Source organism: Acomys minous (genome assembly GCF_964271855.1).
Source record: "Acomys minous genome assembly, chromosome: 11".
NCBI classification, from domain to species: Eukaryota; Metazoa; Chordata; class Mammalia; order Rodentia; family Muridae; genus Acomys; species Acomys minous.
In genome coordinates this window covers 9,069,486-9,097,185 of record NC_140492.1, presented here as the reverse complement: position 1 = coordinate 9,097,185, position 27,700 = coordinate 9,069,486, and the positions used below count along the sequence as shown (strand labels likewise).

At 39.2% G+C, this 27,700-nt stretch overlaps 1 long non-coding RNA gene across 2 annotated transcripts in view; it reads right to left on the bottom strand.

Moving 5' to 3' along the window:
• LOC311608235 overlaps nucleotides 1-27,700 on the bottom strand; it is a 379,567-nt gene that overhangs the window by 278,871 nt on the left and 72,996 nt on the right. The window contains exons 3-4 of one of the 2 annotated variants that reach the window (XR_014782874.1): nucleotides 16,978-17,028; nucleotides 6,595-6,643 (exon numbers count right to left, since the gene is read on the bottom strand). The exons of the other annotated variant lie outside the window; for it this stretch is intronic. This is a non-coding gene — a long non-coding RNA (uncharacterized lncRNA). Of the gene's footprint in view, nucleotides 1-6,594; nucleotides 6,644-16,977; nucleotides 17,029-27,700 lie in introns of those variants that run through there. 2 annotated transcript variants of the gene reach the window in all.

Below are 27,700 nucleotides of genomic sequence, written 5' to 3'. Positions count from 1 at the left end.
ATTGGTCTGAAATTCTCTTTCTTTGTTGAGTCTTTGTGAGGTTTAGGTATCAATGAGACTATGGCCTCATAAAATGAATTTGGGAATGTTCCATCCCTTTCTATCTTTTGGAGTAGCTTGAAGAGTATCGGTATTAGCTCGCCCTTGAAGGTCTGGTAGAATTCTGCACTGAAGCCATCTGGCCCTGGGCTTTTTTTGGTTGGGAGACTATCAATGATTACTTCAATTTCTGTAGGGGAAATGGGACTATTTAGCTTGTTTATCTGTTCTTCACTCAACTTTGGCAAGTGAAATTGATCAAGAAAATCGTCCATTTCCCTTAGATTTTCAAATTTTGTGGCATATATGCCTTCAAAGTAGGATCTTATGATCCTTTGTATTTCTTCAGTGTCTGTTGTTATGTCTCCCTTTTCATTTCTGATTTTGTTGATTTCAATACTGTCTCTCTGCCTTTTAGTTAGTTTGGCTAATGGTCTGTCTATCTTGTTGACTTTCTCAAAGAACCAGCTCTTGGTTTTGTTGATTCTTTGGACTATTTTCTTAGTTTCTAATTTGTTAATTTCACCCCTGAGTTTGATTATTTCCAGACGTCTACTCCTTTTGTGTGTTTCTGCTTCTTTTTTTTCTAGGGCTTCCAGTTGTGTCGTTAAGGTGCTTATGTGTGATGCCTCCAATTTCTTTTTAAAGGCACTTAGTGCTATGAATTTTCCTCTTAGCACTGCTTTCAATGTATCCCACAAATTTGGGTATGTTGTTCCTTCATTTTCATTGAATTTCAGAAACTCCTTGATTTCTTTCTTTATTTCTTCCCTGACCCAGGTGTCATTTAGCAGAGAATTGTTTAGTTTCCACACACGTGTAGGCTTTTTGTTATTTCTGTTGTTGTTGAATTGCAGCCTAAGACCATGATTATCTGATAGGATACAAGGTATTATTTCAACCTCTTGTATCTGTTGAGGCTTTCTCTGTGAACTACAATGTGATCAATTTTGGGGAAGGTTCCATGGGGTGCAGAGAAGAAGGTATATTCTTTCTTGTTTGGGTGAAAGGTTCTATAGATATCTGTTAGATCCATTTGACCCATGGCATTGGTTAATGATGTTATTTCTCGGCTTAGTTTCTGTTTCAATGACTTGTCCTTCAGTGAGAGTGGGGTGTTGAAGTCTCCCACTATTATTGTGTGGGGATCGATGTGTGGTTTAAGCCTTTTTAGCAGATCTTTTACAAATGTGGGCACCCTTGTATTGGGAGCATAGATGTTCAGAATTGTGATGTCATCTTGGTTGACTTTACCTTTGATGAGTATGAAGTGTCCATCCTCATCCCTTTTGATTAATCTTGGTTGAAAGTCTATTTTGTTCGATATTAAAATGGCTACGCCTGCTTGCTTCTTGTGACCATTTGCTTGGAATATTTTTTCCAACCTTTTATCCTGAGGTAATGCCTATCATTATGGGTTAGATGTGTTTCTTGAATGCAGAAGAAGGTTGGATCCTGTTTATGCACCCATTCAGTTAGTCTGTGTCTTTTTATTGGAGAATTGAGACCATTGATGTTGAGAGATATTAATGACCAGTTACTATTAAGAGTCTTAATTTTGATGTTGGTTCCAGTTGAGCGTTTGTGTAGTTGTGTTTTTGCCATGGTATAGTTATCTATTTCCTGAGTAGTTTTGGTTGTAGCTTGACCCTTTGGGATGGAGTTTTCCTTCTAGTACCTTCTGTAAAGCTGGATTTGTGGATAGGTACTGTTTGAATTTGGTTTTGTCATGGAATATTTTGTTTTCTCCATCAATGGTTATTGATAGTTTTGCTGGGTAAAGTAGTCTGGCCTGGCATCTGTGGTCTCTTAGGGTTTGCAGGGTCTCTGTCCAGGCCCTTCTGGCTTTGATGGTCTCTGCTGAGAAGTCCGGTGTAATTCTGATAGGTTTGCCATTAAATGTTATTTGGCCCTTTTCCCTTGCAGCTTTTAATATTTTTTCTTTGTTCTGTATGTTTTGTGTTTTGATTATTATGTGACGGGCAGTTTTTCTTTTCTGGTCAATTCTCTTTCGTGTTCTGTATGCCTCTTGTATGTTTATAGGCATCTCTTTCTTTAGATTGGGGAAATTTTCTTCTATGATTTTGTTGAGAATAGTTTCTGGGCCTTGGAGTCTGATATCTTCTCTTTCTTCAATGCCTATTATCCTCAGATTTCTTCTTTTCATGGTGTCCTTAATTTCTTGGATGTTTTGTGTCAGGAGTTTTCTTTAATGGTTGCTTCAAGATCTGTAATTGTATCTTCTAGACTTGAGATTCATTCTTCCATCTCTTGGATTCTGTTAGAAAAGCTCAGCACTGTGTCATTCACCTTCTTCTCTGAGGCCTCACGTTCTCATTTTTCTTCTGTCTGTGTGTTTATCATTGAATCCATTTTCATCTTCATATCTTGAACAGATTTTTTTATTTCTTTCATCTGGTTGTTTACATTTTCCTGAAAATTTTCCAATTCCACTCTATGTGCTTCTTTTATGTCTCGCACCTGCTTGGCTGTGTCTTCCTGCATCTGATTTTGAATTTTATTTGTTTCCTCTGTTATCATCCTCATTACCAAGGATTTGAGGTCATTTTCTTGTGTTTCTGTTGTATTTGAGTTCTCCTGGTTGTTTTCTTTGGGATAGCTGGGAACTGGAGACGCCATGTTGTTTTGGGGTTTTTTGTGTATGCTTTTATGCTGTCCTTTAGACATCTTGCCATCTCTGTTTTTGTTGGGTAACTTCCAGAGTTGAGTGGAGGGAGTCTGATGATAGATTCACTTGTTTTCTCACGATTTCCTTAGGCTGGAAGCACTGATACTTCACTGGTGTGGATGTCAGGAGGTTAGCCCTGTTGTTTTGGGCTCTCACAGCCAGTGATCCTCAGCTCCCCTTTGCTGTGGGTCCTGCAATCTTTCTGGGTCTCTGAATGAGCATTGGATCAGGCCAAGGTATCCACAGCCTTTTGGGTTCCCTGCCAAGTCCAGCCAGGGATACTGGGCCCGAACCACGCATCGAGCTCAGCTAGTTTCTCAGGGCCTGAACCGTCTGCCACAGCAGGAGAACTCCGACTGCACTGAGCAAGCGCCTAGGGTGGAACTGAGCACTCCACCCAGCCTGCATCACAGCAGGGAAACTGCGACTGCGCTGAGCAAGCGCCTAGGGTGGAACTGAGCGCTCCGCCCAGCTTGTGTCACAGCAGAGAAACTGCGACTGCGCTGAGCAAGCGCCTAGGGTGGAACTGAGTGCTCTGCCCAGCTTGCGTCACAACAGGAAAACTGCGGCTGCGCTGAGCTGGAGCCTAGGGTGGAAGTGAGCACTTAGCCCAGCCTGTGTTACAGCAGGGGAGCTGTGCCTTGGGCAGAATTGCTTGCTGAGCTGAGCCAGCTTCTTCACAGCACAGCTCACTGAGCAAACCCAGGACTCTGGGGCTGAACTGTCTGCTGAGTCTAGTTTGGGTCTCAAGGCACCACACGACCCAAATCCTGTCCAGAGTCCCCTATCCCGCAGTAACTCCCACTGTCCACCACACCAAATGCCTCCACTGGAAGGCTCTGAGCTGCAAACCTCAGCCACCACCGCTGGTGCTGCTGGAGCCGCTGGTGCCGCTGATGGCACTGCTGTCTCTGCCGCTGCTGCTCTGAGCCGAGAAAGTCTGAGCTCCTTCCGTGTGCAGGGGCAAGCAGGTCCTCCGAATCGTGGAGCACTTCTGCTGCCGTGGTGTGGGGACCTTGGTGTTCCTGGCTCAGAAATCTGTGCAATTCCCTGGATTGTTCCCTGGAGCTTTCAAACACGGTCCACACTGCTCGCCGCCATCTTGGATCCTTCCCTTAGTTTGATTTATATTGCTGTTATAAACTCCCTGATCAAAAGTAACTTGGAAAGTAAACAGTTCATTTTCTCTTTTATATTTTAGCCCATTATGAGGAAAGTCAGAACAGGAACTGAGGCAGGGACCCTGGAGAAACACTGGTGTACTCTCTAACAGCCATTCAACCTATTTTTTATATAACACGGAATACCTGCCCAGGGCTAGCACTACTCAGAGAGTGCTGAGCCTTCCCCATCAATCATGAATCAAGAAAAATATCCCATATTTGCATACAGGCCAATTTGATGTAAGGATTCCCTCAAAGTTCCTTCTTCCCAAATGACCCTGACTTGTGTCAACTTAAGAAAGTAACAACAACTGTTCATCACAGACAGGATACTGTGAAAGCCAAGAAAAGGTAAGGTGTATATGTAGCAAAAAAAAATCTGAAAAATTAATGAAGGAATGCAAATGTGGTATTTCTCCAAATACCTTTCACTAAGGACATTTGATGGGTCAACTGCAGTCATTTGTGTTGCAGGAGACGTGTGTTACAGGAAACAGTAGAAGGAACAGGTAAAGGCTACAATCTGGCACTTATGTAGCCACATGGCTGAGCTACCCTGGAAACGAATGATGAGTGTTTCCCATGGAACATATTCCTCTTTGCATAGTGATCCATCCCAGACAGACATTCCCCAGTATGGTCTCATTAACATTATTCAAAAGAAGGACCAGTGTTTCATGGGAAGAGCACTATATGTGGTTGAAGAAAGGGCACAAGGAAGAAAAAGCCACAGGACACTTCCATTTGACTTGTTTCATACAGTTGCTTTCCCTCTTTAAAAATAGTTGGACAGAGAAAACTTGATTGAACATGAAGCAATCCCTCTTATTTATCTATTGCAATCTAAGGGTCTTAACATTAGAAGAGAATAAAGGACTTTGACATTACTGAAGGGTGATACAGGAAGAAAAGTGGAAAGAACAGACACAGCGTTTTCACCTTACATCCCTGAAAGAGAACTGCCTTATTTCTGTGAGTCCCTTGAGCAGCAATAATCTGGGCACCAGTCAAGGGTAATACTGAAAGTGTCTATAAGCTCTCTAAAAGAAAGTAGAGTTAACCCTAGAGTCCACATTTTGTAAAGATCTCTGCCTTCCATACGTTCCTTAGAGAATTTAACCAGTGGATATCGAGGTTCGGTTGGTCTTATACAACAAGGATGTTTTTCATGATCATCATTTCCCAAGCTTCATAGATTCCATTGCTACCCATATTGTATAAGGAAGAGGTATTGATCTTCATTCAGCAGTAGCATTTCTCAATAGCCCATATGGTAAAGACTTTATTTGGACACTTACTCAATATAAAATAAATACCATATTATGTTCCTTGTGCATCTTAATTGTTAATAAAACTAATTCTTAGCTGTTGGAGTATATGAGTAAGTCTTTCACTAAGAAGTTTATAATTTGTACTATGAGTTAGATGTTCATGGAAGCCCCTAGAATTCATAGATCTGGACATGTTTTAGATAAACACAGTATATTTGTATAAGATACAGAAGGAACTATGGAAGATAGGAGATATTTCTTAGAAAATGAATGGCTTTTCTAGCCATCTGTGACTGTGACCTTCCTGCCCTGCATGGTCTCTGCACCTGTATATCATGAGGGCTGTTGACAGCTCCATACTCTTTTTCAGGCTCATGTTTAAAGCTTGCTGCTGCACTGTCCTTTTCTGTCTAACCAGTTACATGTTTTATACATGCCTGTTTCCCTGGTACTCAGCGTACACTTTCAACATGTGTGCTTAGAATTTAATTTAATTGCAATTTTATGATGCTCCCCTCTGACTAGCACTGGAGAACTAATGTTTTTTTCCTTCCAGACTCTCTACCAATAACCAACTGTTTAGCCTTAGGAAGAAAAGTCAAGTTCAAAGAGGATTTTGTATCAGAAAAGCATTGTAGTCAGGAAGTCATCCTAAGTTTCTTCTAAGAAATCCATGCTTACATTTATTTTAAAATCTTTTTAAAAATTGAAGACTACTAATATATCTTTGTTAAACCTATTTTCTTTTGGGTTACCATAATTCAACCCATTGAGTTATTCCATGTGGAATACTTAAAGCCTGTGGAAAAAAAATAAGGATCAAACCAACATCTCCATTTGGTTGAACCATATTCTGCAGTAAGAAAAACAGCCTTAGGCTCAGTCTATCCTCACTGGGTCTGTCAGGCTGCTAGAAGTGGCCTTGTAGGCTGTAATTATTGATTTATGATTTGTATTGTATACTTAAAAGCCAAGTCTTGTTCTGTTTGGGGACAGCTTCTATTTGTATCTTAAAGTGACTTTTTTCCTTTATCAAATCTTTATGAGCATATATTCACTGCAGCCTGTGAGGGAGTTTCATAAAGACATTTTCATGCAACTTTATTAGGAATTTCCATTGTATTCACTCTTCATTACTTCCTCTCATATCCCTTCCCTTTTCCCATATGGCTCCCTTTTTTTTTTTTCTGTCCTCTAGCTGGAGAGAACTGTGGCTCTTTGGTGATGGAGAGCAGAGAGTGAACTATCTTTTTAATTTTTTTATTTACTTAGTTTTTCACTTTACATCCCAACGATAACTCTCTCCCTCCTTCCTTCCCAGTCACACCCTATCCCTCTATCCTCCCTCTCCGACCCCACAGAAAAGAGGACCACACAGACACTAACCCACCCCAGCTCATCAAGTTGCATCAGGACCAAGCACATCCTCTTCCGCTGTGTGTTGGCAAGGCAGCCCCACCAGGGGGAAATGATCAAAAAGCCTGCAACAAAATTTATGCCAGAGACAACCTCTGTTCCTCTTATTGGGTGGCCTACATGAAAACCAAGCTTCCCATCTGGTGCATATGTGTAGTGGACCTAGGTCTAGTCCATGCATGGTCCTTAATTGGCACTTCAATCTCTGCAAGCCCAGGTTAGTTGGGCCCAAGTTAGTTGGCTCTGTTGGTCTTCCTGTGCTGCTCCTGCTCCATCTGGCTCTTTCTATCCTTCCCCCACACACACACACTCTTCCATAGAGCTCACTACGCTCACTCCACCCAGTTTCATTCTGAGTCTCAGCATCTCTTTCAGTCTACTTCTTGGTGGAGCCACTCAGAGGACAGCCATGCCAGACTCCAGTCTAAAGACACTACCAGAGTGTCTTTAATAGTGTCAGGGGTTGGCGCGCTCCCACTGGGTGGGTCTCAGGTTGGGACAGGCATTGGTTGGACATTCCCTCTTTCTCTGTTATATCTTTATCCCTGCACATTTGTAGGCACGGTAAATTTTGCGTCAAAGTTTCTGTCGGTGGGTTGGTGTTTCCTTCCCTCCACTAGAAGTTCTACCTAGGTAGAAGGTGGCTCTTCAGTCTCCATGATCCTTGTTACTAGCTGTCTCAGGTAGAGTCACCCCTATACCCTCCAAGGAGACTACCCTATTGTAGGCCTTCATCTTGTCTCAGAGATGCTCCACCCACAGTTTCTTTTTTCTCCACAAGCCCTCTCTCCTCCTGCCCCTACTCTCCCCACATCTGATCCCCAGCCATATCTCCTTCACACTCCTTCTCTTATCCTGTGCCATCTCTTCATCTACTTCCAATGACTATTCTATTTCCCCTTCTGAGTGAGATTCGAACATCCTCCCTTGGGCCCTCCTTGTTACTTAGCTTCCTTGAGTCTATGGATTGTAGCATAATTATCCTATACTATATGGCTATTATCCACTTGTAAGTGAGTACATACATAGCATGTGTGTCTTTCTGTGTTTTGGTTACTTCACTCGGGATGGTATTTGCTAGTTCCATACATTTGTCTGCAAATTTCATGATTTCCTTGTTCTACTTCAATATCCAGCTATACCACTATTGGGTACATACCCAAAAGATGGTCCACCATACAACAAGGACACTTGCTCATCTACGTTCATAGCAGCATTATTTGTAATAGCCAGAAACTGGAAACAATCCATGTGTCCCTCAACTGAATAACGGATTTATTTTCTAAGTGTGGTACATTTACACAATGGAACACTATTCAGAAAGTACTATCCTAACATGGTGATATGGGTCCACAGGGCTCCAAGTACATAGGAAGTTACATACAGAGAGGAAAGAAGAAAATGGGAATCTACTGAGGGGTAGACAGGAAATTGGAGGCCAGGGTCAGCTGTTGAGCCTGTGCAATGGTTTCTTTCATGAACTGTCTGATGAAGCATGTTTTAGTAAGAAGGGTATTTTTGCTTCGTGAAATAAAATCTCAGTGAAGAGATAAAATGAATGCAAAGTAGAAATGTCCTTAATACTCTTTATTACTATCCACCTACTTTGTTGTGATCCAGCAATGCTTTTTCTACAATCTTATTGAAAGGTTCATTCCCAAGAGGTCACAATTGAAGTGCTTAACATATGAATAATACAAATTTATTTGTGTGTTAAGTCCCAAATCTTTTTTGTTCTGTAAAACCTCATTTTGTTTAGATTACTGGTATATGATAGAGAAAAATAAATGCCAAACTACATTAGAGAACAGCGTGTATGTTATGGAATGTAAATAAATAGTCTCTTACTTTATCTGATATTTTACTCTACTCTTATTGATAATACAGCTTCCTACATGAGTAGATGGAGTAATAGATGTGATTTGCAAGCAACAATTACATCTGTATTCTAGTGATTTGGGCATGGTATAATTTAAGTTAGATCAGTAATACATATCACTTGGAATTGTGTTACCAGTTTGTAGGTTGCTAATGTTAATTTTTATTAAAAGTAGAAGTTTGTATTATTTGTGTTGTTTATTTTTAAAGGAAGAGTAAATATCCTAATTCATAGCTGGTAGGGACATAGGTAACAAATCACATACCTTTCTTTGGTTGTTGCTAATGAGCATGTATATCAAATTTAAAAACAGTTGTGATCAGATGCCCCAGGTTGATCCCATTTGCAATGGAGTAGAAGGACTTAGCCTCCTTTTCCTTGGTCAGGATGATATCGATGTTGCCATGATGTAGAGTTTTAAAGGGCTGCTAATGGCTAGGTATTGGTGAAGGACCAAATGGAAATGAAGTGAATAGTTTCTACAGAATTTACTTTACCAGTAACATTTCATCCTTATGCTGGATTTTACTTGAAAATATTATGACCATATCAACAAGATAGACAGACCATTAGCCAAACTAACTAAAAGGCAGAGAGACAGTATTGAAATCAACAAAATCAGAAATGAAACGGGAGACATAACAACAGACACTGAAGAAATACAAAGAATCATAAGATCCTACTTTGAAGGCATATATGCCACAAAATTTGAAAATCTAAGGGAAATGGACAATTTTCTTGATCAATTTCACTTGCCAAAGTTGAGTGAAGAACAGATAAACAAGCTAAATAGTCCCATTTCCCCTACAGAAATTGAAGCAATCATTGATAGTCTCCCAACCAAAAAAAGCCCAGGGCCAGATGGTGTCAGTACAGAATTCTACCAGACCTTCAAGGATGAGCTAATACTGATACTCTTCAAGCTACTCCAAAAGATAGAAAGGGATGGAACATTCCCAAATTCATTCTATGAGGCCATAGTCTCATTGATACCTAAACCTCACAAAGACTCAACAAAGAAAGAGAATTTCAGACCAATTTCTCTGATGAACATCGATGCAAAAATACTAAATAAAATACTTGCAAAATGAATACAAGAACACATCAAAGATATCATTCATCATGACCAAGTAGGCTTCATTCCAGGCATGCAGGGATGGTTTAATATACGAAAATCCATCAATGTAATCCACCATATAAACAAACTGAAAATAAAAAAACCACATGATCATCTGTTTAGATGCAGAGAAACATTTGATAAAAATCCAACACCCATTCATGTTTAAAGTTTTAGAGAGATCAGGAATACAAGGCACTTTCCTCAACATAATAAAGGCTATATATAGGAAGCCAATAGCCAAAATCAAAGTAAATGGTGAAATATTCAAGGAAATTCCTCTAAAATCAGGAACAAGGCAAGGCTGCCCACTCTCTCCATATCTCTTCAATGTAGTACTCGAAGTTCTAGCCAGAGCAATAAGACAACAAAAAGAGATCAAGGGTATTCAAATGGGAAAGGAGGAAGTCAAATTATCCCTATTTGCAGATGATATGATAGTCTACATAAGTGACCCTCAAAATTCCACCAGAGAACTCCTACAGCTGATAAACACCTTCAGCAAATTGGCTGGATACAAAATTAACTCAAAAAAGTCTGTAGCCTTCCTATACACAAATGACAAGCTTGCAGAGGAAGAAATTAAGAAAACTACACCCTTCACATTAGCCACAAGCAATATAAAATACTTAGGAGTTACTCTAACTAAGCAAGTGAATGACTTGTTTGAAAAAAAATTCAAAACTCTAAAGAAAGAGATTGAAGATGACATGAGAAGATGGAATGATCTTCCTTGCTCATGGATCGGGAGAATTAACATAGTAAAAATGGCCATCCTACCAAAAGCAATCTACAGATTCAATGCAATCCCTATAAAAATACCTACACATTTTTTAAAGACATTGAAAGTTCAATTCTGAACTTCATATGGAAAAACAAAAAACCCAGAATAGCTAAAACAATCTTGTACAATAAAAGGTGCTCTGGAGGAGTCTCCATACCTGATCTCAAACTGTACTATAAAGCAATAGTAATTAAAACAGCATGGTACTGGCACAGCAACAGGCTGGTTGATCAGTGGAATCAAATCGAAGACCCAGATATGAATCCACACGCATATGGTCACTTGATTTTCGACAAAGAAGCCAAATCCATTTGATGGAAAAAGGATAGCATCTTCAACAAATGGTGCTGGTCTAACTGGATGTCTATGCGTAAAAAAATGCAACTAGACCCATATTTGTCACCTTGTACAAAACTCAAATCCAAGTGGATTAAAGACTTCAACATAAAACCAGACACACTAAGTCACTTAGAAAAAAAAGTGGGGAAGAGTCTGGAACATATTGGCACAGGAGACAACTTCCTGAACAGAACACCAACAGCCCAGACATTAATGTCAACAATTAATAAATGGGACATCATGAGGCTGAGAAGCTTCTGGAAGGCAGGAGACACTGTCAAGAGAACAAAGCGACAGCCTACAAACTGGGAAAAGATCTTCACCAACCCTACATCTGACCAAGGTCTAATATCCAAAATATATAAAGAACTCAAGAAATTAAACACCACCAAACCAAATAATCCAATTGAGAAATGGGGCATGGAACTAAACAGAGAATTCTCAACAGAGGAATATCAAAGGGCTGAGAAACACTTAAACAAATGCTCAACCTCCTTAGTCATCAGGGAAATGCAAATCAAAACAACTCTGAGATTCCATCTTACACTCATCAGAATGGCTAAAATCAAAAATTCTTACCAGCGACACCACATGCTGGCGAGGATGTGGGGAGAGAGGAACACTCCTTTATTGCTGGTGGGAATGCAAACTAGTACAGCCACTTTGGAAATCTATCTGGTGCTATCTCAGAAAAATGGGAATAGGGCTTCCTCAAGACCCAGCTATTCCACTCCTTGGAATATACCCAGAAGATGCTCCAGCACACAGCAAGAAAATTTGCTCAACCATGTTCATAGCAGCCTTATTCATAATAGCCAGTACATGGAAACAGCCTAAGTGTCCCTCAGTAGAAGAATGGATAAAGAAACTGTGGTACATATACACTATGGAATACTATTCAGCTATTAAAAACAAGGAATTCCCGAAATTTGTGGATAAATGGATTGAGTTAGAAACGATCATAATGAGTGAGTTAACCCAGAAGCAGAAAGACTCAAATGGTATATACTTACTTATATCTGCATATTAGCCCAAGGGGCATGTCCCACGAAAGCCTTCACTTGCCAGGAAACTGAGACAGAACGGAGGACATTCTAGTGGGACTCTAGATGAAAGAAGCATGGGAGAATGTCAAAATAGAAGGATCCAGAGGGTCCTAGAAACCTACAAGTAGAACATTATAATAGGCAGATTTGGGCTCAGGGGTCCCACTCAAACTAAGGCACCAGCCAAGCACAATATAGGCGGTAAACCTTAAACCCCTACTCAGATCTAGCCAATGGACAGAACACTCTCCACAGTAGAGTGGAGAGTGGGATATTACTTTCTCACATACTCTGGTGCCTCACCTTTGACCATGTATGTCCCCTGGTGGGGGAGACCTGGTGGCACTCAGAGGAAGGACAGCAGGTTACCAAGAAGAGACTTGATACCCTATGAACATATACAGGGGGAGGTAATCCCCCTCAGGAACAGTCAAAGGGGAGGGGAAGAAAGGGAGAATGGGAGGGAGGGAAGAATGGGAGGATACAAAGGATGGGATAACCATTTAGATGTAACAAGAATAAATTAATAAAGGAGAAAAAAAAGAAAATATTATGACCAAAGACAAGAAGTGTAAGAAGAAATGAACGTTGGAATAGTAACATTAATCTAGAGGTCACACTCTACTTCAGGGTGGACATTTTAATGCTTCTTCCTCCACAATGAAGTTCCCAGATGGAATTCAAGAGGAATCAGAGGACCATAAAATGTCTGTGAGTTAGAATGGTATGACATATTAGAACGGAACTTGGTGCTATGATTCTTGCTCTAAACAAAGGGGACATGCATGTTTTATCTACTTGTATGATTTTGTAAATAAGATAATGAAAATAACTCTAGCTGCAAACCTTATTACTATATAAATGCTTCCAGAAATGCTTAAGGTTTAGGTTGCTAACACATATACCCTGTTCACCATGAAGTCAAACAAAAGACTCAAATAAAAAATAGAAGGAAGAATAAAGTCAGACGACTTAAATCAGAGGTCGATACCTCTCCAGTGTTGTCAAATATTGTGGGTTGCATCAATCACTAACAAAGCAATATACAAATGAGATCTTTTGGCATCAGAAACAAAATGATACACTTTTTTAAATGTTGCTGTAAGTCAGACATCATGCTCTTTGCAAAATATGAACACCTCATTAAGTAGATGATAGTCCTCTCAGGTCAGTATTTTGAAGCTTTATGTTAAAGGAAGAAGAAGTGGAATATAGGCGCTTTCTGAAGATTGCAGATAGCAAATGGGAATTTGGGATATATGCCTCTGTCTCCAAAGCAGTCTGGCCACTTTTAGCCTCTTACTCCTCCAGAATAATAATGGCTTCACACACACACACACACACACACACACACACACACACACACACACACACACACACACACCTAGTTAATTTAAAATAAAATGACAAGAGGGAGGAGAGTAGAACGGATGCTAATGGACTGATATCGGGAGGAAGGGTGCACTTTAGGCTGGAAGCTTAGAGAAGAGTACTAAGGTGACATTGGTCAGAACCCTCATATATATTGGCAGTGCTGCCAGATATAAGATTGTGTGAGGAAAAGCCTGCCACAGAGAGGTCAGCGGATAAGAAACTTTGTGAACGTCTAGATCATATTACTCAAACATGTACTACAGGAAACCAAATGTTCCCTAATTTCTAGCCAGCCCTCTAGCTATTCTTCCAGCTGGAAATTTGCATCTGAGATAGATAGATAGATAGATAGAGAGATAGAGAGATAGAGAGATAGAGAGATAGAGAGATAGAGAGAGATAGATAGATTTGTTGATAAGTAAATACATAGGTAGGTAGGTAGGTAGATGATAGACAGATTTATAGTTGAGAGATAGATAGATAGATAGATAGATAGATAGATAGATAGATAGATAGATTCGTTGATAAGTAAATACGTAGGTAGGTAGGTAGATAGATGATAGACAGATGGATTTATAGTTAATAGATAGATAGATAGATTCGCTGATAAGTAAATACATAGGTAGGTAGGTAGGTAGATGATAGACAGATAGATTTATAGTTGATAGATAGATAGATAGATAGATAGATAGATAGATAGATAATAAGCAAGCCTCAAAAAATTAAAAATAAATAAATAAGTAAGTAAATAATAAGGAAGCCTCACTGATACTGACCCACCTGAATTAACTCCTCTCCAAATCTAGAATGATTGGTTTTATTTCCTGCTGGTATGTGTCTAGTGAAAATTTCTCTCTCTTGGCTTATGTCTTTCCCAACACTTCCTTCCTCCCTGTTTACCTCCTGTACATGTGTGCTTATGTGTTTTTATCTCTCTTGCTCTCTCTCAGACACTATCAGCAACCATCACATCATACACCAAGACCCGCAAATCTCAATGTCTCCCAAGATGCATTTCTTAAGTCTGAAGTGCAATGGTGCCTGAAAGTCCCTAAGGGCTTCAAGTGGGAGAGCCCTGCTGATTTCAGGGATGTTATCAGGTCAGAGTTCATCTCAGATACTTGAGAATATTCAAGCAATCTAAACCTTTTTAGGTTTGCACTGAGGCAATATGACAACCATACAAAGTTCCCATGTCCTAAGTGTACATTTTGATGAGGTTCGATAGTACATGAGTCCAGTAAAATGTGCAATAATCAAAACATAAATATTTCTAGTACTCTAAAGAATTCTCTCAGACCCTTGTAGGGAAATTCATTCTGCACCATATTGATAATGACTTCTCTCTTGCTATTCCCATAAGCCTGATTTGCATCTCTTGACTATCACATGAATAAAATTTCACTGTTTTATTTTTCTACAATGTTCTGATATTCCTTGGCACTGCTGAGCTACTCCATTGTGTCTCAGTATCTAAATGTGCTCATTTTTCTTATTCTTCTCTGGATAATAGTTGCTTATGGTAGATTGCTTCTTTAATAATTTTAATGACTTTTCCACAGGAGAGAGCTGAAATATGCAAGATGTTTTAAACACAGTTTATAACACCATTTAGATAAATACCTAGGAGCAAACTTATTCAATCCTAAACTGTTTTACATAATAAGAACTGTAATGTTCTCCACGGTGATATTTTTCACGCCCACTCAAAACGTGCACAATCTGGTGGCTCTTACATCTGCTCTACCACCTGATATTGTCAGTTGTGAATGCATGGTCCTCATCATGACACTTAAATTTGCATTTCCATAATGATGAGCACTATTGAAAACTGTGTCAAATGTCCTTTGTCCATTAACATATTTTCTAGAGAAGTATTTTCTTATTTTAACTGAGTTATGTCTTAGTTACGAACTTGTCTAAAATAATTTTTAGATTATATGTGAAAATACATGTTTGACCATGGCTTCCTTTCATTTTCTTTTTTTCAAATATATTTTATTGATTTATTCATATTACATCTCAACGGTTATTCCCTCCCTTGTATCCTCCCTTTCCTCCTTCCCTCCCAGTTTCCCCTTACTCCTCTCCCCTATGACTGTAGCTGAGGGGGACCTCCTCCCCATGTATATGCTCATAGGTTATCAAGTCTCATTTTGGTAGCCTGCTATCCTTCCTCTGAGTGCCACCAGGCCTCCCCATCCAGGGGCAGTGGTCAAATATGGGGCAACCATGTTCATAGCAGCCTTATTCATAATAGCCAGAACATGGAAACAGCCTAAGTGTCCCTCAGTAGAAGACTGGATTAAGAAACTGTGGTACCATGCTTTATAGTACAGTTTGAGATCAGGTATGGAGGCGGTAAACCTTAAACCCCTACCCAGATCTAGACAATGGACAGAACACTCTCCACAGTAGAGTGGAGAGTGGGATATTACTTTCTCACATACTCTGGTGCCTCACCTTTGACCATGTCCCCTGGAGGGGGAGGCCTGGTGGCACTCAGAGGAAGGACAGCAGGTTACCAAGAAGAGACTTGATACCCTATAATCATATAGAGGGGGAGGTAATCCCCCTCAGGAACAGTCATAGGGGAGGGGAATAAGGGGAAAATGGGAGGGAGGGAAGAAGGGGAGGATACAAGGGATGGGATAACCATTGAGATGTAACAAGAATAAATTAATAAAGGAGAAAAAAACTGTGGTACATTTACATTATGGAATACTACTCAGCTATTAAAAACAAGGAATTCCTGAAATTGGTGGATAAATGGATTGAACTAGAAATGATCATAACGAGTGAGTTAACCCAGAATTACAAAGACTCAAATGGTATATACTCAGTTATATGTGGACACTAGCCCAAGGGGCATGTCCCATGAAAGTCTTCACTTAAGACTTATTGTGTTCAAATAACCTTTACTTTTGAAACCAAGCATAAAATTTTGGGCTTGCTGCACTTTTTTCTTCATAATAAAAGTCTTTTTTTACTTCAAAAAATTGTTTCTTTTATACATTTTGTTGCTTTGTATTTTATATTTAATTCTGCAATCCAGTATGAGCTATCTTTACATATCCTTGTGGCATATATCCAATGTGTTTTCTTCTATAAACTTCATGGCTTCACATTTGTATTTTTCATTTTTTATAATATATAGGTAGATGATAGATAATAGGTAGATAGATGAGAGATAGATGATGATGATGATGGATAGATAGATAGATAGATGATAGATAGGTAGATAGATAGACAGATAGATAGATAGACAGACAGACAGACAGACAGATAGATAGATGACAGAAGCACATCATATTTTGACCACTTCACCTCCTCATTACTCTCTTATTTTCCTGCCTACCCACCTAACCATCCACTCCCCTGCCCAGTGAACGTTACTTGCCAGCAAGTCTCTGCTCCTAATTTCATGATTAGGTTTTAAATAAATTTACATTGCAATTCAAATCAGTTTAATATGATGTAAGCCATAAGTCAATATTTGTACTTAACATTTCCATTTTCATAACTAAATTTTTGTTGGTGCTATACATCTAGACCTTTGATTATAAAAAATGTTTAAAAAATAAACATATTTAATTAAATGGTTGAAAACTGGGTTTTAATAAAGCACAGTTGTTGTATAATTCACTAACAGCTTACATATTATTAAGTGTCATATTAACTTTGTTGAAGGTTTTATTTTCCTCTAATTAAAAATTCTTCAGCATAAGTATAACCTTCATTATATGCTGTTTATGAAGCTTTCTTGGCTTCACCAAGCATTTTGAAGGATGGGAGAGTTTTGATGTTTTATAGAGGATCAATATTTCTCTTCAAACTCTTGTTTAATGTCATAAACTTACCATGATTTGGATCCTTCATTTCAGCCACATGTCTTGTGATTACAACTCTGTCTGTGAGGTGAAATCATAAACCATTTTTTCTCAGTAAGACAGAGACTATTATTATATCCTTTATCAAGTGTTTTGCATATGAATGTGCGAGTGTATGAGCACGTCATACACATGTCGCATGTGTGTGGAGATCAGAGTACAACCTCAGCTGTCATTCTTCCCTTCCATCTTATTTGAGACAGGCTCTCTTGTGGGCCATGACTATGTCATCAGGCAGGCTGGTTTTGGGGCTCCCAGGAATTCTCCTGCCTCTGTCTCTGGCATTATCTGGGTCATGGGTTCTGGAGAGCTCAGCTAAGGTAGTTGGTCACATTGATACACTAACACTTTATCCTCTGAGCAATTTCCCCAGCCTCTTGTCTTCATTTATGTGTATTTAAAAACTACATCTAATCAATTGGTGTTCACTTGCAAGTGAACATATACTGAATATGATAATTAACTCAAAATTTCATTTACAGTATCAGAGACAAAAAGTAGTAATTGAAGTTTATAAGCCAGTTTCTAAGGATCTATAGCTCACCTCCATTGCCTGGATTTCAGGTAATCAGAAATGAGGTGATCACACACACACTCAGAATCTGGGGCTTTCTGAGGAGTATATAGGTCTATGTCTCTTCAACAAGGGTTTTGTCAAGTGAGAAAAGACCTATGGTCTACATTGCCCAGGGAGGTTTCCTACATGATCCTCAATTTGGGGTGATCTAGACACAACAGCTAGATCACACCGAACACAATTTGGGGTGAGAACTGGGAATGCAGCTTGATTATTTAATGAAACAAACCTCCACTGAGACAGGAAGATTGAGGCTGTTTATGGGAGGGGAGCAGGTTAAACAGTATGTAAATTAAGAGTCTACATCTTCTTTGTCTAGCACATGTGGGGATGCAGCAAGTCTGAGTTGTATCAGTGATGCTCTTGGATGTAAGAGCATAGTGCTTTTATCATGGCTTGCAGCATTTTTGATTTTTCCATACTATACATGTGCTGGTCCTGCACTAATAAATAAAGAGAAAAAGAAACCTAAAATAGGTCTCATTTCACATGAGTACATACATACTGACTTTTCACATTCCAGGCTCTTAGAATCATCAATCACATAATCTTTAGGTGATACCTCGTCACATTCGGGACTTATAGGGACTTTGAAGTCAAATGAGGCTTGTACCAGCCAATGAGTTATCAGCTCCTCAGTGGAGTACTAATGGGATTGAGGGTGATTGGAACGAATCTTTAAGGAATTAAATAAGAAACAATAATCAATGGTGATAGTCCAGAAGCAAATCTCTGACTCTTCCATAATAAAATGTTAGCCACAATAGCCATATATCCTCAGCGGGAATCGTTAGTGTGGCACACCCACTGCCTTCGCAGGAGACATAGCTACAGTTCTCATGCACATTTCTGCAGTGATTGAAAGATACAGGAGAGGAGACGGGGTTGAAGCTCAGGCGTAAATGTGAGTTCCTGGAGGTGACATATAACATACCATCCTGGGATCTTTCTATGTGGCCAGAGGTCTGAGGGAGCAGATCACCCACATCTTGTCTTCCTGTTCGCACATAAAAAGTCATATCACAAGAGCTTTCAGTTGTTTTATTTTCATCATAAAAGTTCCTCTCATTTTATGCACCTGAGCTTTCAGTTACTCCAAATCAACTGCCCCTTGTCGGAAGTCACATCAATTGTCTGCATACATATTGTATTGTCATGGAGCTGCTCTGAAAATATATATTCCACAAGTGTCAGGGTTCTAAATAACACCAGGCCTTTCTCGCCACTAATCTATAATTACGTCTTGTGCTGACGTTTGAACTATATTAAATTTATTGCTATAACTACTAACCCAAAAGTTGGCTTCTTACCTCTTCATTATTCATTTTCTACTCACAGGCGATTTAAAGGCAAATTATTTTGAAAATAATCAGCACCTTATCCTCAGCCTCCAAGTTGAAGCGCTTGCACATCCGAGCCTTCCATCACATCCCTCCCTCTTCAGCAAATCATTTTTCCTCAAGTCCAGCATGTTTTAATATTCACTATTCCTTAGAATTCTCTCATTTCATTTCTTTCTCTTTGTATGTAAAAAGGAATTTAGAGCTTTCAAATTCCATGATCTATAATTGTCATAACATAACATGCCAAGAAATTCTGTCCTTAAACCCCAGTGGGCCACATGTCACCAGTGAACCTGGAAGTTTGTCATTTTGCTCTTATCCTCTCCATATGTCACTGAAGTTCAACTTTGTAATACCTAATCAGATCTTCCTGTCAGAGCCTCCCTCCAAAACCAGTATGACTTTCTATCCAATGAATATGATAGTGACATCTCTGTGTCTGTTCATGCCTATTGCATCTCTAATTTTTGCTAGTGTTTTAATTACTTGATAGAAAGAATGTGATCAAACCCCCCCCAGAAGTACACAGTGTGTTTATTCCTATAAAAGTCACCATTGACCCAGTGTCTAATTACCATGAGTAGAAGAGGTAAAGCCTAGAGAATGCTAAGACTTTCTGTTTGCTCTCTGGGGTAGATAGTTTCTCATAAGTAACTAAATAGAATTAGTAGTCTGAGACTTAAATTTTTTTTACAAGAAAACCTGTACACTACATAAAATCCATCATGAGAAAATGTAAAGAAATGTCTTCTTTGCTATCCTTTTTATTCAGTTTATCTGAAAAGTAATTGCTTTGCTCATAGCAGATGGATTTTTTAACTGATGTAAACTGATTAAACAGAAAGTTAAATGTTAAAGTCAACTGGGAATGGACACCCAAGTATGGTCTTTACTTGAATTTTGGGTGTGAAATTACACAATGCCTGCTTTGATCCAGTGGTAGGTGGATCATATTTAGGATATACTTGTGCATATTAGTCTCTGTTTATATAACACTGAAATTTAACTGAGGGACTCTGTATTTCTACTGCTAAATCTAGAAGTCTCTAATATAAGTAAAGAATTGAAACACTATAGCTACACTATTCTGATGAATGCCAACCCTAGAAAAAAGCATAATTGAGTCAGCAGGCTGTATCTCTGACTAGCAACAGTTTAAAGCCATTTTTAAAGATGTTTTACACATTCTGAGGACCACATGAAAAACAAAGGGTCTTATTACTGAGCCTTCAGCACCTTCCCTTGGCCTTTACAGGACAACCACAATCAGGCCACCACTCAGCCTGGGGCCATTGGCTTGTGAACTGGAGCTTTGTTTTGAAGCATTTGCAGGGCATTTATAAACCACTCTAAAGCACATGTTAGGGCAGGCTAAGGCACTTCATAGGAAGCGTGTTTGGATTGTTGTTTTATGTTCCCATCCAAATAAAACACTTTAAGTGAAATACTAAAATGCAGACTGTTTAAAGACATCTATTTTAAAGCAAATGGCATGCATAAATATAAAGTGCATTTGTTTTTAATATATAGGTTGTTGGCTATATGTACATCACTATACTATCAAATAAGAGAATAGCATAAAACTTGTTAAGACTATGTGAGCTTGTGTTTTACAAATGAAAGCAAATTAGTATAATCCTTTTTCTCATGTCAAAAAATATATACACTCATACATTTTTGTAAAGACAGGAAATATAGATAATAAAATTGAAATGGTAATTTCCTCTGGTTGGTAAAAATTATGGTTAGATATTTATTTAAAAATTTTGTAATTTTTAAATGTAATATGTAGAGTCACAACCAGAAAAAATAAATGTTATGAAAAATGTATATTTTTCTAAGATATTTTCTGCCTTAAACTTAACAAAATTTATACAAATAGAATTAGTAAACAGCTTTTATTCTTCAAGTTGTTCATGATTCATTATTATTATTATTATTATTATTATTATTATTATTATTATTATTATTTCATACAATACATCTAGAACACAATTTCTCATCCCTCCCCTCCTTAATCTACCTCAACTTATGCCATTCTTGGTCATATACCAGAAAGACACCCATCTTACCACAAAAACACTTCCTCAGCTATGTTAATGACTCCTAACTACCTCTTCATTTTATGGCTACCTCACAAAAACTCTATAAACAAATAAATTTTAATAAAATGCTGTATTTGGACATTAATATTAAATGCATTAGGTGTTTGTTTCTATATGTAACAGATATTTATTATCTCGTATCTCTGGAGGACTGAAGTCCAAAAATAAAAACACAGGCTAAGATGCTCCCGAGTGTCAGAGAGAAACGTAGGTCTCTTGCCTAGCTCCTGGAAGCATCAGACTTGTATTAATTTGAATACCAAGTTCCCCCTTGGTCTTTACACTGTCTTCTTCCTGTATTTAAATTTTTCCTTTTGACAGGAACAGAATTATATCATCTTATCTGGAACATACACAAAGACCCTATCTCCAAGTAGAGTCACAGTCACAGATTTCATATTAGCATCCCGGCTTCTGTTTGGGAAACATTTCAAAAGGCAATACTGACCTCTGCTGCCCCTCCCCCTGCCCGATTAGGTCACTTCCCCTTGGTGAGGAAGGGGAAGTGGAAGCAAGCTATCTGTGTGAGACCTGATATCCTGTGGCCATATGGTGGGGGAGGAGGGACCCTTGTCTCAGGGGTACAGGGGAGGGGAATAGGGCAAAAGAGGGAGGGAGTGTGGGAACGGGAATATACAAGCAAGGGGGTAACATTCATGATGTAATCTAAATAAATTATAATAAATTAAATTTTAAAACAATAATTTCATAATTCTGAATGCCTAAAAAACAGTCATTTTCCTGTTAAGAATGAAAACTGTGCCAAAGCTCTGTCATTCTCAGGAGGATTTCTTATTTATTGTGCTGTGGGAATTATAAATATTTTGTCAAGAGGGCTGAACAAATGTTAAGAGACAAAAGTATTTTAAAATGATTTTTAGGGAGTCGGCCCTAAAGGTGCATACCTGGAGTACCAGCTCTCAGGAGGCAAACACAGGCAAATCTCCCACAAGGCCAGCTTGGTATTTATTGTGAGTTCTAGGCAGCTAATGCTACATAGTGAGACCCAGTTTCAGAAACAATAAAAATACCTTCTGCCTGAGAGCCCAGGCGCAGGGCCCTGTCTCTGCCACCTGTTTGTCAGGTGGCCATCGGCTCTGAGGACACTGACTCACTCACGCCACACCTACAGTTGGAGGATGCTCCTTACTGTTCCCATGTTTCAGGTCCACAGGAGCACACCAGCAACGAAACAGACAGTGAGGAGGGAAGACAGGATTTAACCAGCCAAAGACTCTCGGCAAAGCTCACAGGTGGTTTGCAGATAGACTAGATGCACAGCCATATAGCCATGGGCCGTAGTTACTGCTGACTCTGGGAACGATGCTTTCTTTGAAAATGGGCAAATCTGAGATTTAGTGTAAATTGGGTTGCTGAAGACTATGTTAATTGTTTATAGGTGAAAATATGTATGTATTTTACCAATCGTAAAAGTCTAGCTTGTGCCCTGGATAAAATAAGTGACCAGCACATAGAGTTGCAGCAAACCATATGCTCTACTTTGACAACTAGTCCCTCCTTAAGGAACATTACAATAAACAATGAACAAGTCTTTGAGTGTCATGCAAATCTTCAAATACTTGTAGTCTTTAAAGCTACTAACGTATAAACTGCTGCAATGATAATAGTGGAGAGACCTGCTAAAAGCGCTGGGTGTGTTATGCAATGCTTATTTCTTCTCATCCCTTACTAACCAAAATCATGCAGAAGCCAATCAAAGCTTTAGACAGCAATATGGCCAAGCATTGGTTCAATGTTGTCTTATTTATCGTGAAAAGCATAGAAATGCTTTTAAATGGTTTTCCAGCATACTTCTTAGGAATATGTATATCTTCCTAAGGAAATGTTAAAAAATAAATCATAGACCCCATTTGTATCTTAGCAGAATTTTATAGATTCAAGAATTTCCAGCTAGAAAATATTGATGAGTTGATTCTCCAAACTAGATGCCTTAGTTTTAAAAAGCAAAGGACAGGTGGACTGGGTCAAGCCATGACAGGGGTATAGAGTGTGAAGAGAAGAGAAGATTGAGGTGAGTCTATTTACACTACATAACTATGAAAAGGATGTAAAAAGCATGATACTTTGTAGGATATTTAAAATTAAAGGAAGAGTTAGAATAGAAGTAACCTGCATAAGTGCACCCATCCACTCCCAGAAGACATAAGGTTTTTAAATAAAAATTAGTGCTGTGATAAACTACCTAGCTATGAGTTGTTGACTCAAAATAAGATATTGGCATGGCTGTTGGTCACCTACTGGACCTACATTCTAAGATGATATTACTTCAATGCCACATCTTTGGCTTCTGTACATAGAGAAATCCAACTGGAACTAGGTTTGAAGCTTCGCCCCGCTGGCTACATTTCATACTGCTGGAAGGTGCTATTGGGTCTGCTAGAAAGATCAACAGTCTAGTCCACTTCCAACACTGCATGCTGCACTACCAACTTGCTAGGCAAGCTGTGCCCACCAGTGACATACTATTATAGGTGTAGCAAACAGGGTTTTTTGTTTATTAATTTATTCATATTATATCTGCATATTAGCCCAAGGGGCATGTCCCACGAAAGCCTTCACTTACCAGGAAACTGAGACAGAGGGGAGGACATTCTAGTGGGACTCTAGATGAGAGAAGCATGGGAGAATGGCAAAGTAGAAGGATCCAGAGGGTCCTAGAAACCTACAAGTAGAACATTATGATAGGCAGATTTGGGCCCAGGGGTCCCGCTCAAACTAAGGCACCAGCCAAGGACAATACAGGCGGTAAACCTTAAACCCCTACCCAGATCTAGACAATGGTCAGAACACTCTCTACAGTAGAGTGGAGAGTGGGATATGACTTTCTCACATACTCTGGTGCCTCACCTTTGACCATGTCCCCTGGAGGGGGAGACCTGGTGGCACTCAGAGGAAGGACAGCAGGTTACCAAGAAGAGAGTTGATACCCTATGAACATATACAGGGGGAGGAGGTCCCCCTCAGGAACAGTCATAGGGGAGGGGAATAAAAGAAAAATGGGAGGGAGGGAAGAATGGGAGGATACAAGGGATGGGATAACCATTGAGATGTAACAAGAATAAATTAATAAAGGAGAAAAAATTTTTAATTTTAATATTTTATTAATTTATTCATATTACATCTAAATTGTTATCCTATCCCTTGTATCCTCCCATTCCTCCCTCTCTCCCATTTTCCCCTTACTCCCCTCCCCTATGACTGTGAATGAGGGGGACCTCCTCCCCCTGTATATGCTCATAGGGTATCAAGTCTCTTCTTGGTAGCCTGCTATCCTTCCTCTTACTTGATGCCCGAAAGAGAATTCACATCTGCATAAACCTAGTCAAAAAGCCATGTACATCACAGGCTCTAGTTGCAAAGCTACAGCTGCTGGCTCACTAAATTGTCATGGGCTACCTGTAAAACTGTCCTTCAAATACTTGTGTTTATGCCTACAGATCAGTCTCACTGTCAGCAGCCTTGATCAGAGGCCTTTTGTGCCGTGGGTGGCAGTTGCTACAGTGTGGGGCACATGGACTATGTGACTGGGCAGACGAGCCTGGAGCTACAGTGAGGTCAAGACATATCCAAATCCTAAAAATCTCAATCTTGAGAGCAGCAGGAGTGAAGATAGCTCCTCCCTGTTCTGTGCCTGCATGGCGCATGTAGTCTTGAGACTCCACCCTTCCAATTCTTTAGGTAGTCACGTAGCCTATCCCTTGGAAATCCTTGGAATTCTTCTTCAAGCTAATGAAACCTTCCCGGCACCACAGCCCCTGCCAATGATAGTCACTAACCTGGAAACCTCTAGTCCAGTCCCCAAAGTTCATATAGCTCTAATCTGGAGTGCTGAGATGCTCTCTTCCATGCACGATCGGGTATTATATTTACAAACTCTAGATTATTCCCATGTATAGTCTTCAAAATATAGGGCGTCTTGTAACAGATTCTGAACTGGCAAAAAGTATATGATCTGCAACATCAAGATTCCATCTTACACCCATCAGAATGGCTAAGATCAAAAATTCAAGTGACACCACATGCTGGTGAGGATGTGGGGAGAGAGGAATACTCCTTCATTGCTGGTGGGAATGCAAACTAGTACAACCACTTTGGAAATCTATCTGGTGCTCTCTCAGAAAAATGGGAATAGGGCTTCCTCAAGACCCAGCTGTTCCACTCCTTGGAATATATCCGGAAGATGCTACAGCACACAACAAGAAAATTTGCTCAACCATGTTCATAGCAGCCTTATTCATAATTGCCAGAACATGGAAACAGCCTAAGTGTCCCTCAGTAGAAGAATAGATAAAGAAATTGTGGTACATATAGACTATGGAATACTACTCTGCTATTAAAAACAAGGAATTCCCGAAATTTGTGGATAAATGGATTGAGCTAGAAATGATCATAATGAGTGAGTTAACCCAGAAGCAGAAAGACTCAAATGGTATATACTCACTTATATCTGCGTATTAGCCCAAGGGGCATGTCCCATGAAAGCCTTCACTTACCAGGAAACTGAGACAGAGGGGAGGACATTCTAGTGGGACACTAGATGAGAGAAGCATGGGACAATGGCAAAGTAGAAGGATCCAGAGGGTCCTAGAAACCTACAAGTATAATATTATGATAGGCAGATTTGGGCCCAGGGGTCCTGCTCAAACTAAGGCACCAGCCAAGAACAATACAGGCCATAAAACTTTAAACCCCTACCCAGATCTAGCCAATGGTCAGAACATTCTCCACAGTAGAGTGGAGAGTGGGATATGACTTTCTCACATACTCTGGTGCCTCACCTTTGACCATGTCCCCTGGAGGGGGAGACCTGGTGGCACTCAGAGGAAGGACAGCAGGTTACCAAGAAGAGACTTGATATCCTATGAGCATATACAGGGGGAGGTAATCCCCCTCAGGAACAGTCATAGGGGAGGGGAATAAGGGGAAAATGGGAGGGAGGGAAGAATGGGAGGATACAAGGGATGGGATAATCACTGAGATGTAACAAGAATAAATTAATAAAAAAATGGAAAAAAAAAGAAACAGAAACTAAACCGAGAAATAACATCATTAACCAATGCCATGAATCAAATGGATCTAACAGATATCTATAGAAAGAACCTTTCACCCAAACAAAAAGGAATATACCTTCTTCTCTGCACCCCATGGAACCTTCTCCAATATTGATCACATAGTAGGTCACAAAGCCAGCCTCAACAGATACAAGAGGATTGAAATAATACCTTTTATCCTATTAGGTCACCATTGTCTTAGGCTGCAATTCAACAACAACAGAAATAACAAAATTCCTACACATGCGTGAAAATTAAACAACTCTCTGCTTAATGACACCTGGGTCAGGGAAGAAATAAAGAAAGAAATTAAGGACTTCCTGAAATTCAATGAGAATGAAAGAACAACATACCCAAATTTGTGGGATACATTGAAAGCAGTGCTAAGAGGAAAACTCATAGCACTAAATGCTTTTAAAAAGAAATTGGAAACAGCGCACATAAGCATCTTAACGACACAGCTGGAAGCCCTAGAAAAAAAAAAAAGAAGCAGAAACACCCAAGAGGAGGAGACGACTGAAAATAATCAAATTCAGGGCTGAAACTAATAAATTTGAAACAAAGAAAAAAGTCCAAAGAATCAACAAAACCAAGAACTGGTTCTTTGAGAAAATCAACAAGATAGACAAACTGTTAGCCAAACTAAGTAAAAGGCAGAGAGACAGTATCCAAATCAACAAAATCAGAAATGAAAAAAAGACATAACAACAAACACTGGAGAAATACAAAGAATCATAAGATCCTTCTTCGAAGGCATATATGCCACAAAATTTGAAAATCTAAGCGAAATGGATGGTTTTCTTGATCAATTTCACTTGCCAAAATTGAGTGAAGAACAGATAAACAAGCTAAATAGTCCCATTTCCCCTACAGAAATTGAAGCAATCATTGATAGTCTCCCAACCAAAAAAAAAAAAGCCCAGGGCCAGATGGTTTCAGCGCAGAATTCTACCAGACCTTCAAGGGCGAGCTAATACCGATACTCTACAACCTACTCCAAAAGATAGAAATGGATGGAACATTCCCAAATTCATTCTATGAGGCCATAGTCACATTGATACCTAAACCTCAGAAAGACTCGACAAAGAAAGAGAATTTCAGACCAATTTCTCTTATGAACATTGATACAAAAATACTAAATAAAATACTTGCAAAATGAATACAAGAACACATCAAAGATGTCATTCACCATGACCAGGTAGGCTTCATTCCAGGCATGCAGGGATGGTTTAATATACGGAAATCCATCAATGTAATCCACCATATAAACAAACTGAAAATAAGAAAACCACATGATCATCTCCTTAGATGCAGAGAAAGCATATGATAAAATCCAACACCCATTCATGTTTAAAGTTTTGGAGAGATCAGGGATACAAGGCACATACCTCAACATAATTAAGGCTATATACAGCAAGCCAATAGCCAAAATAAAATTAAATGGTGAGATACTCATTGAAATTAAAATAAAATCATATTATTTTCCCATTTCTCATTAGTTCCTCCAAATCCTAGCATTTTGTCCCACCTTCTCTCAGATTTCTTGCCTCTAGGCTCTTTTTCTCTAACTGTATAAATGTGTTTGCATGTATGTAT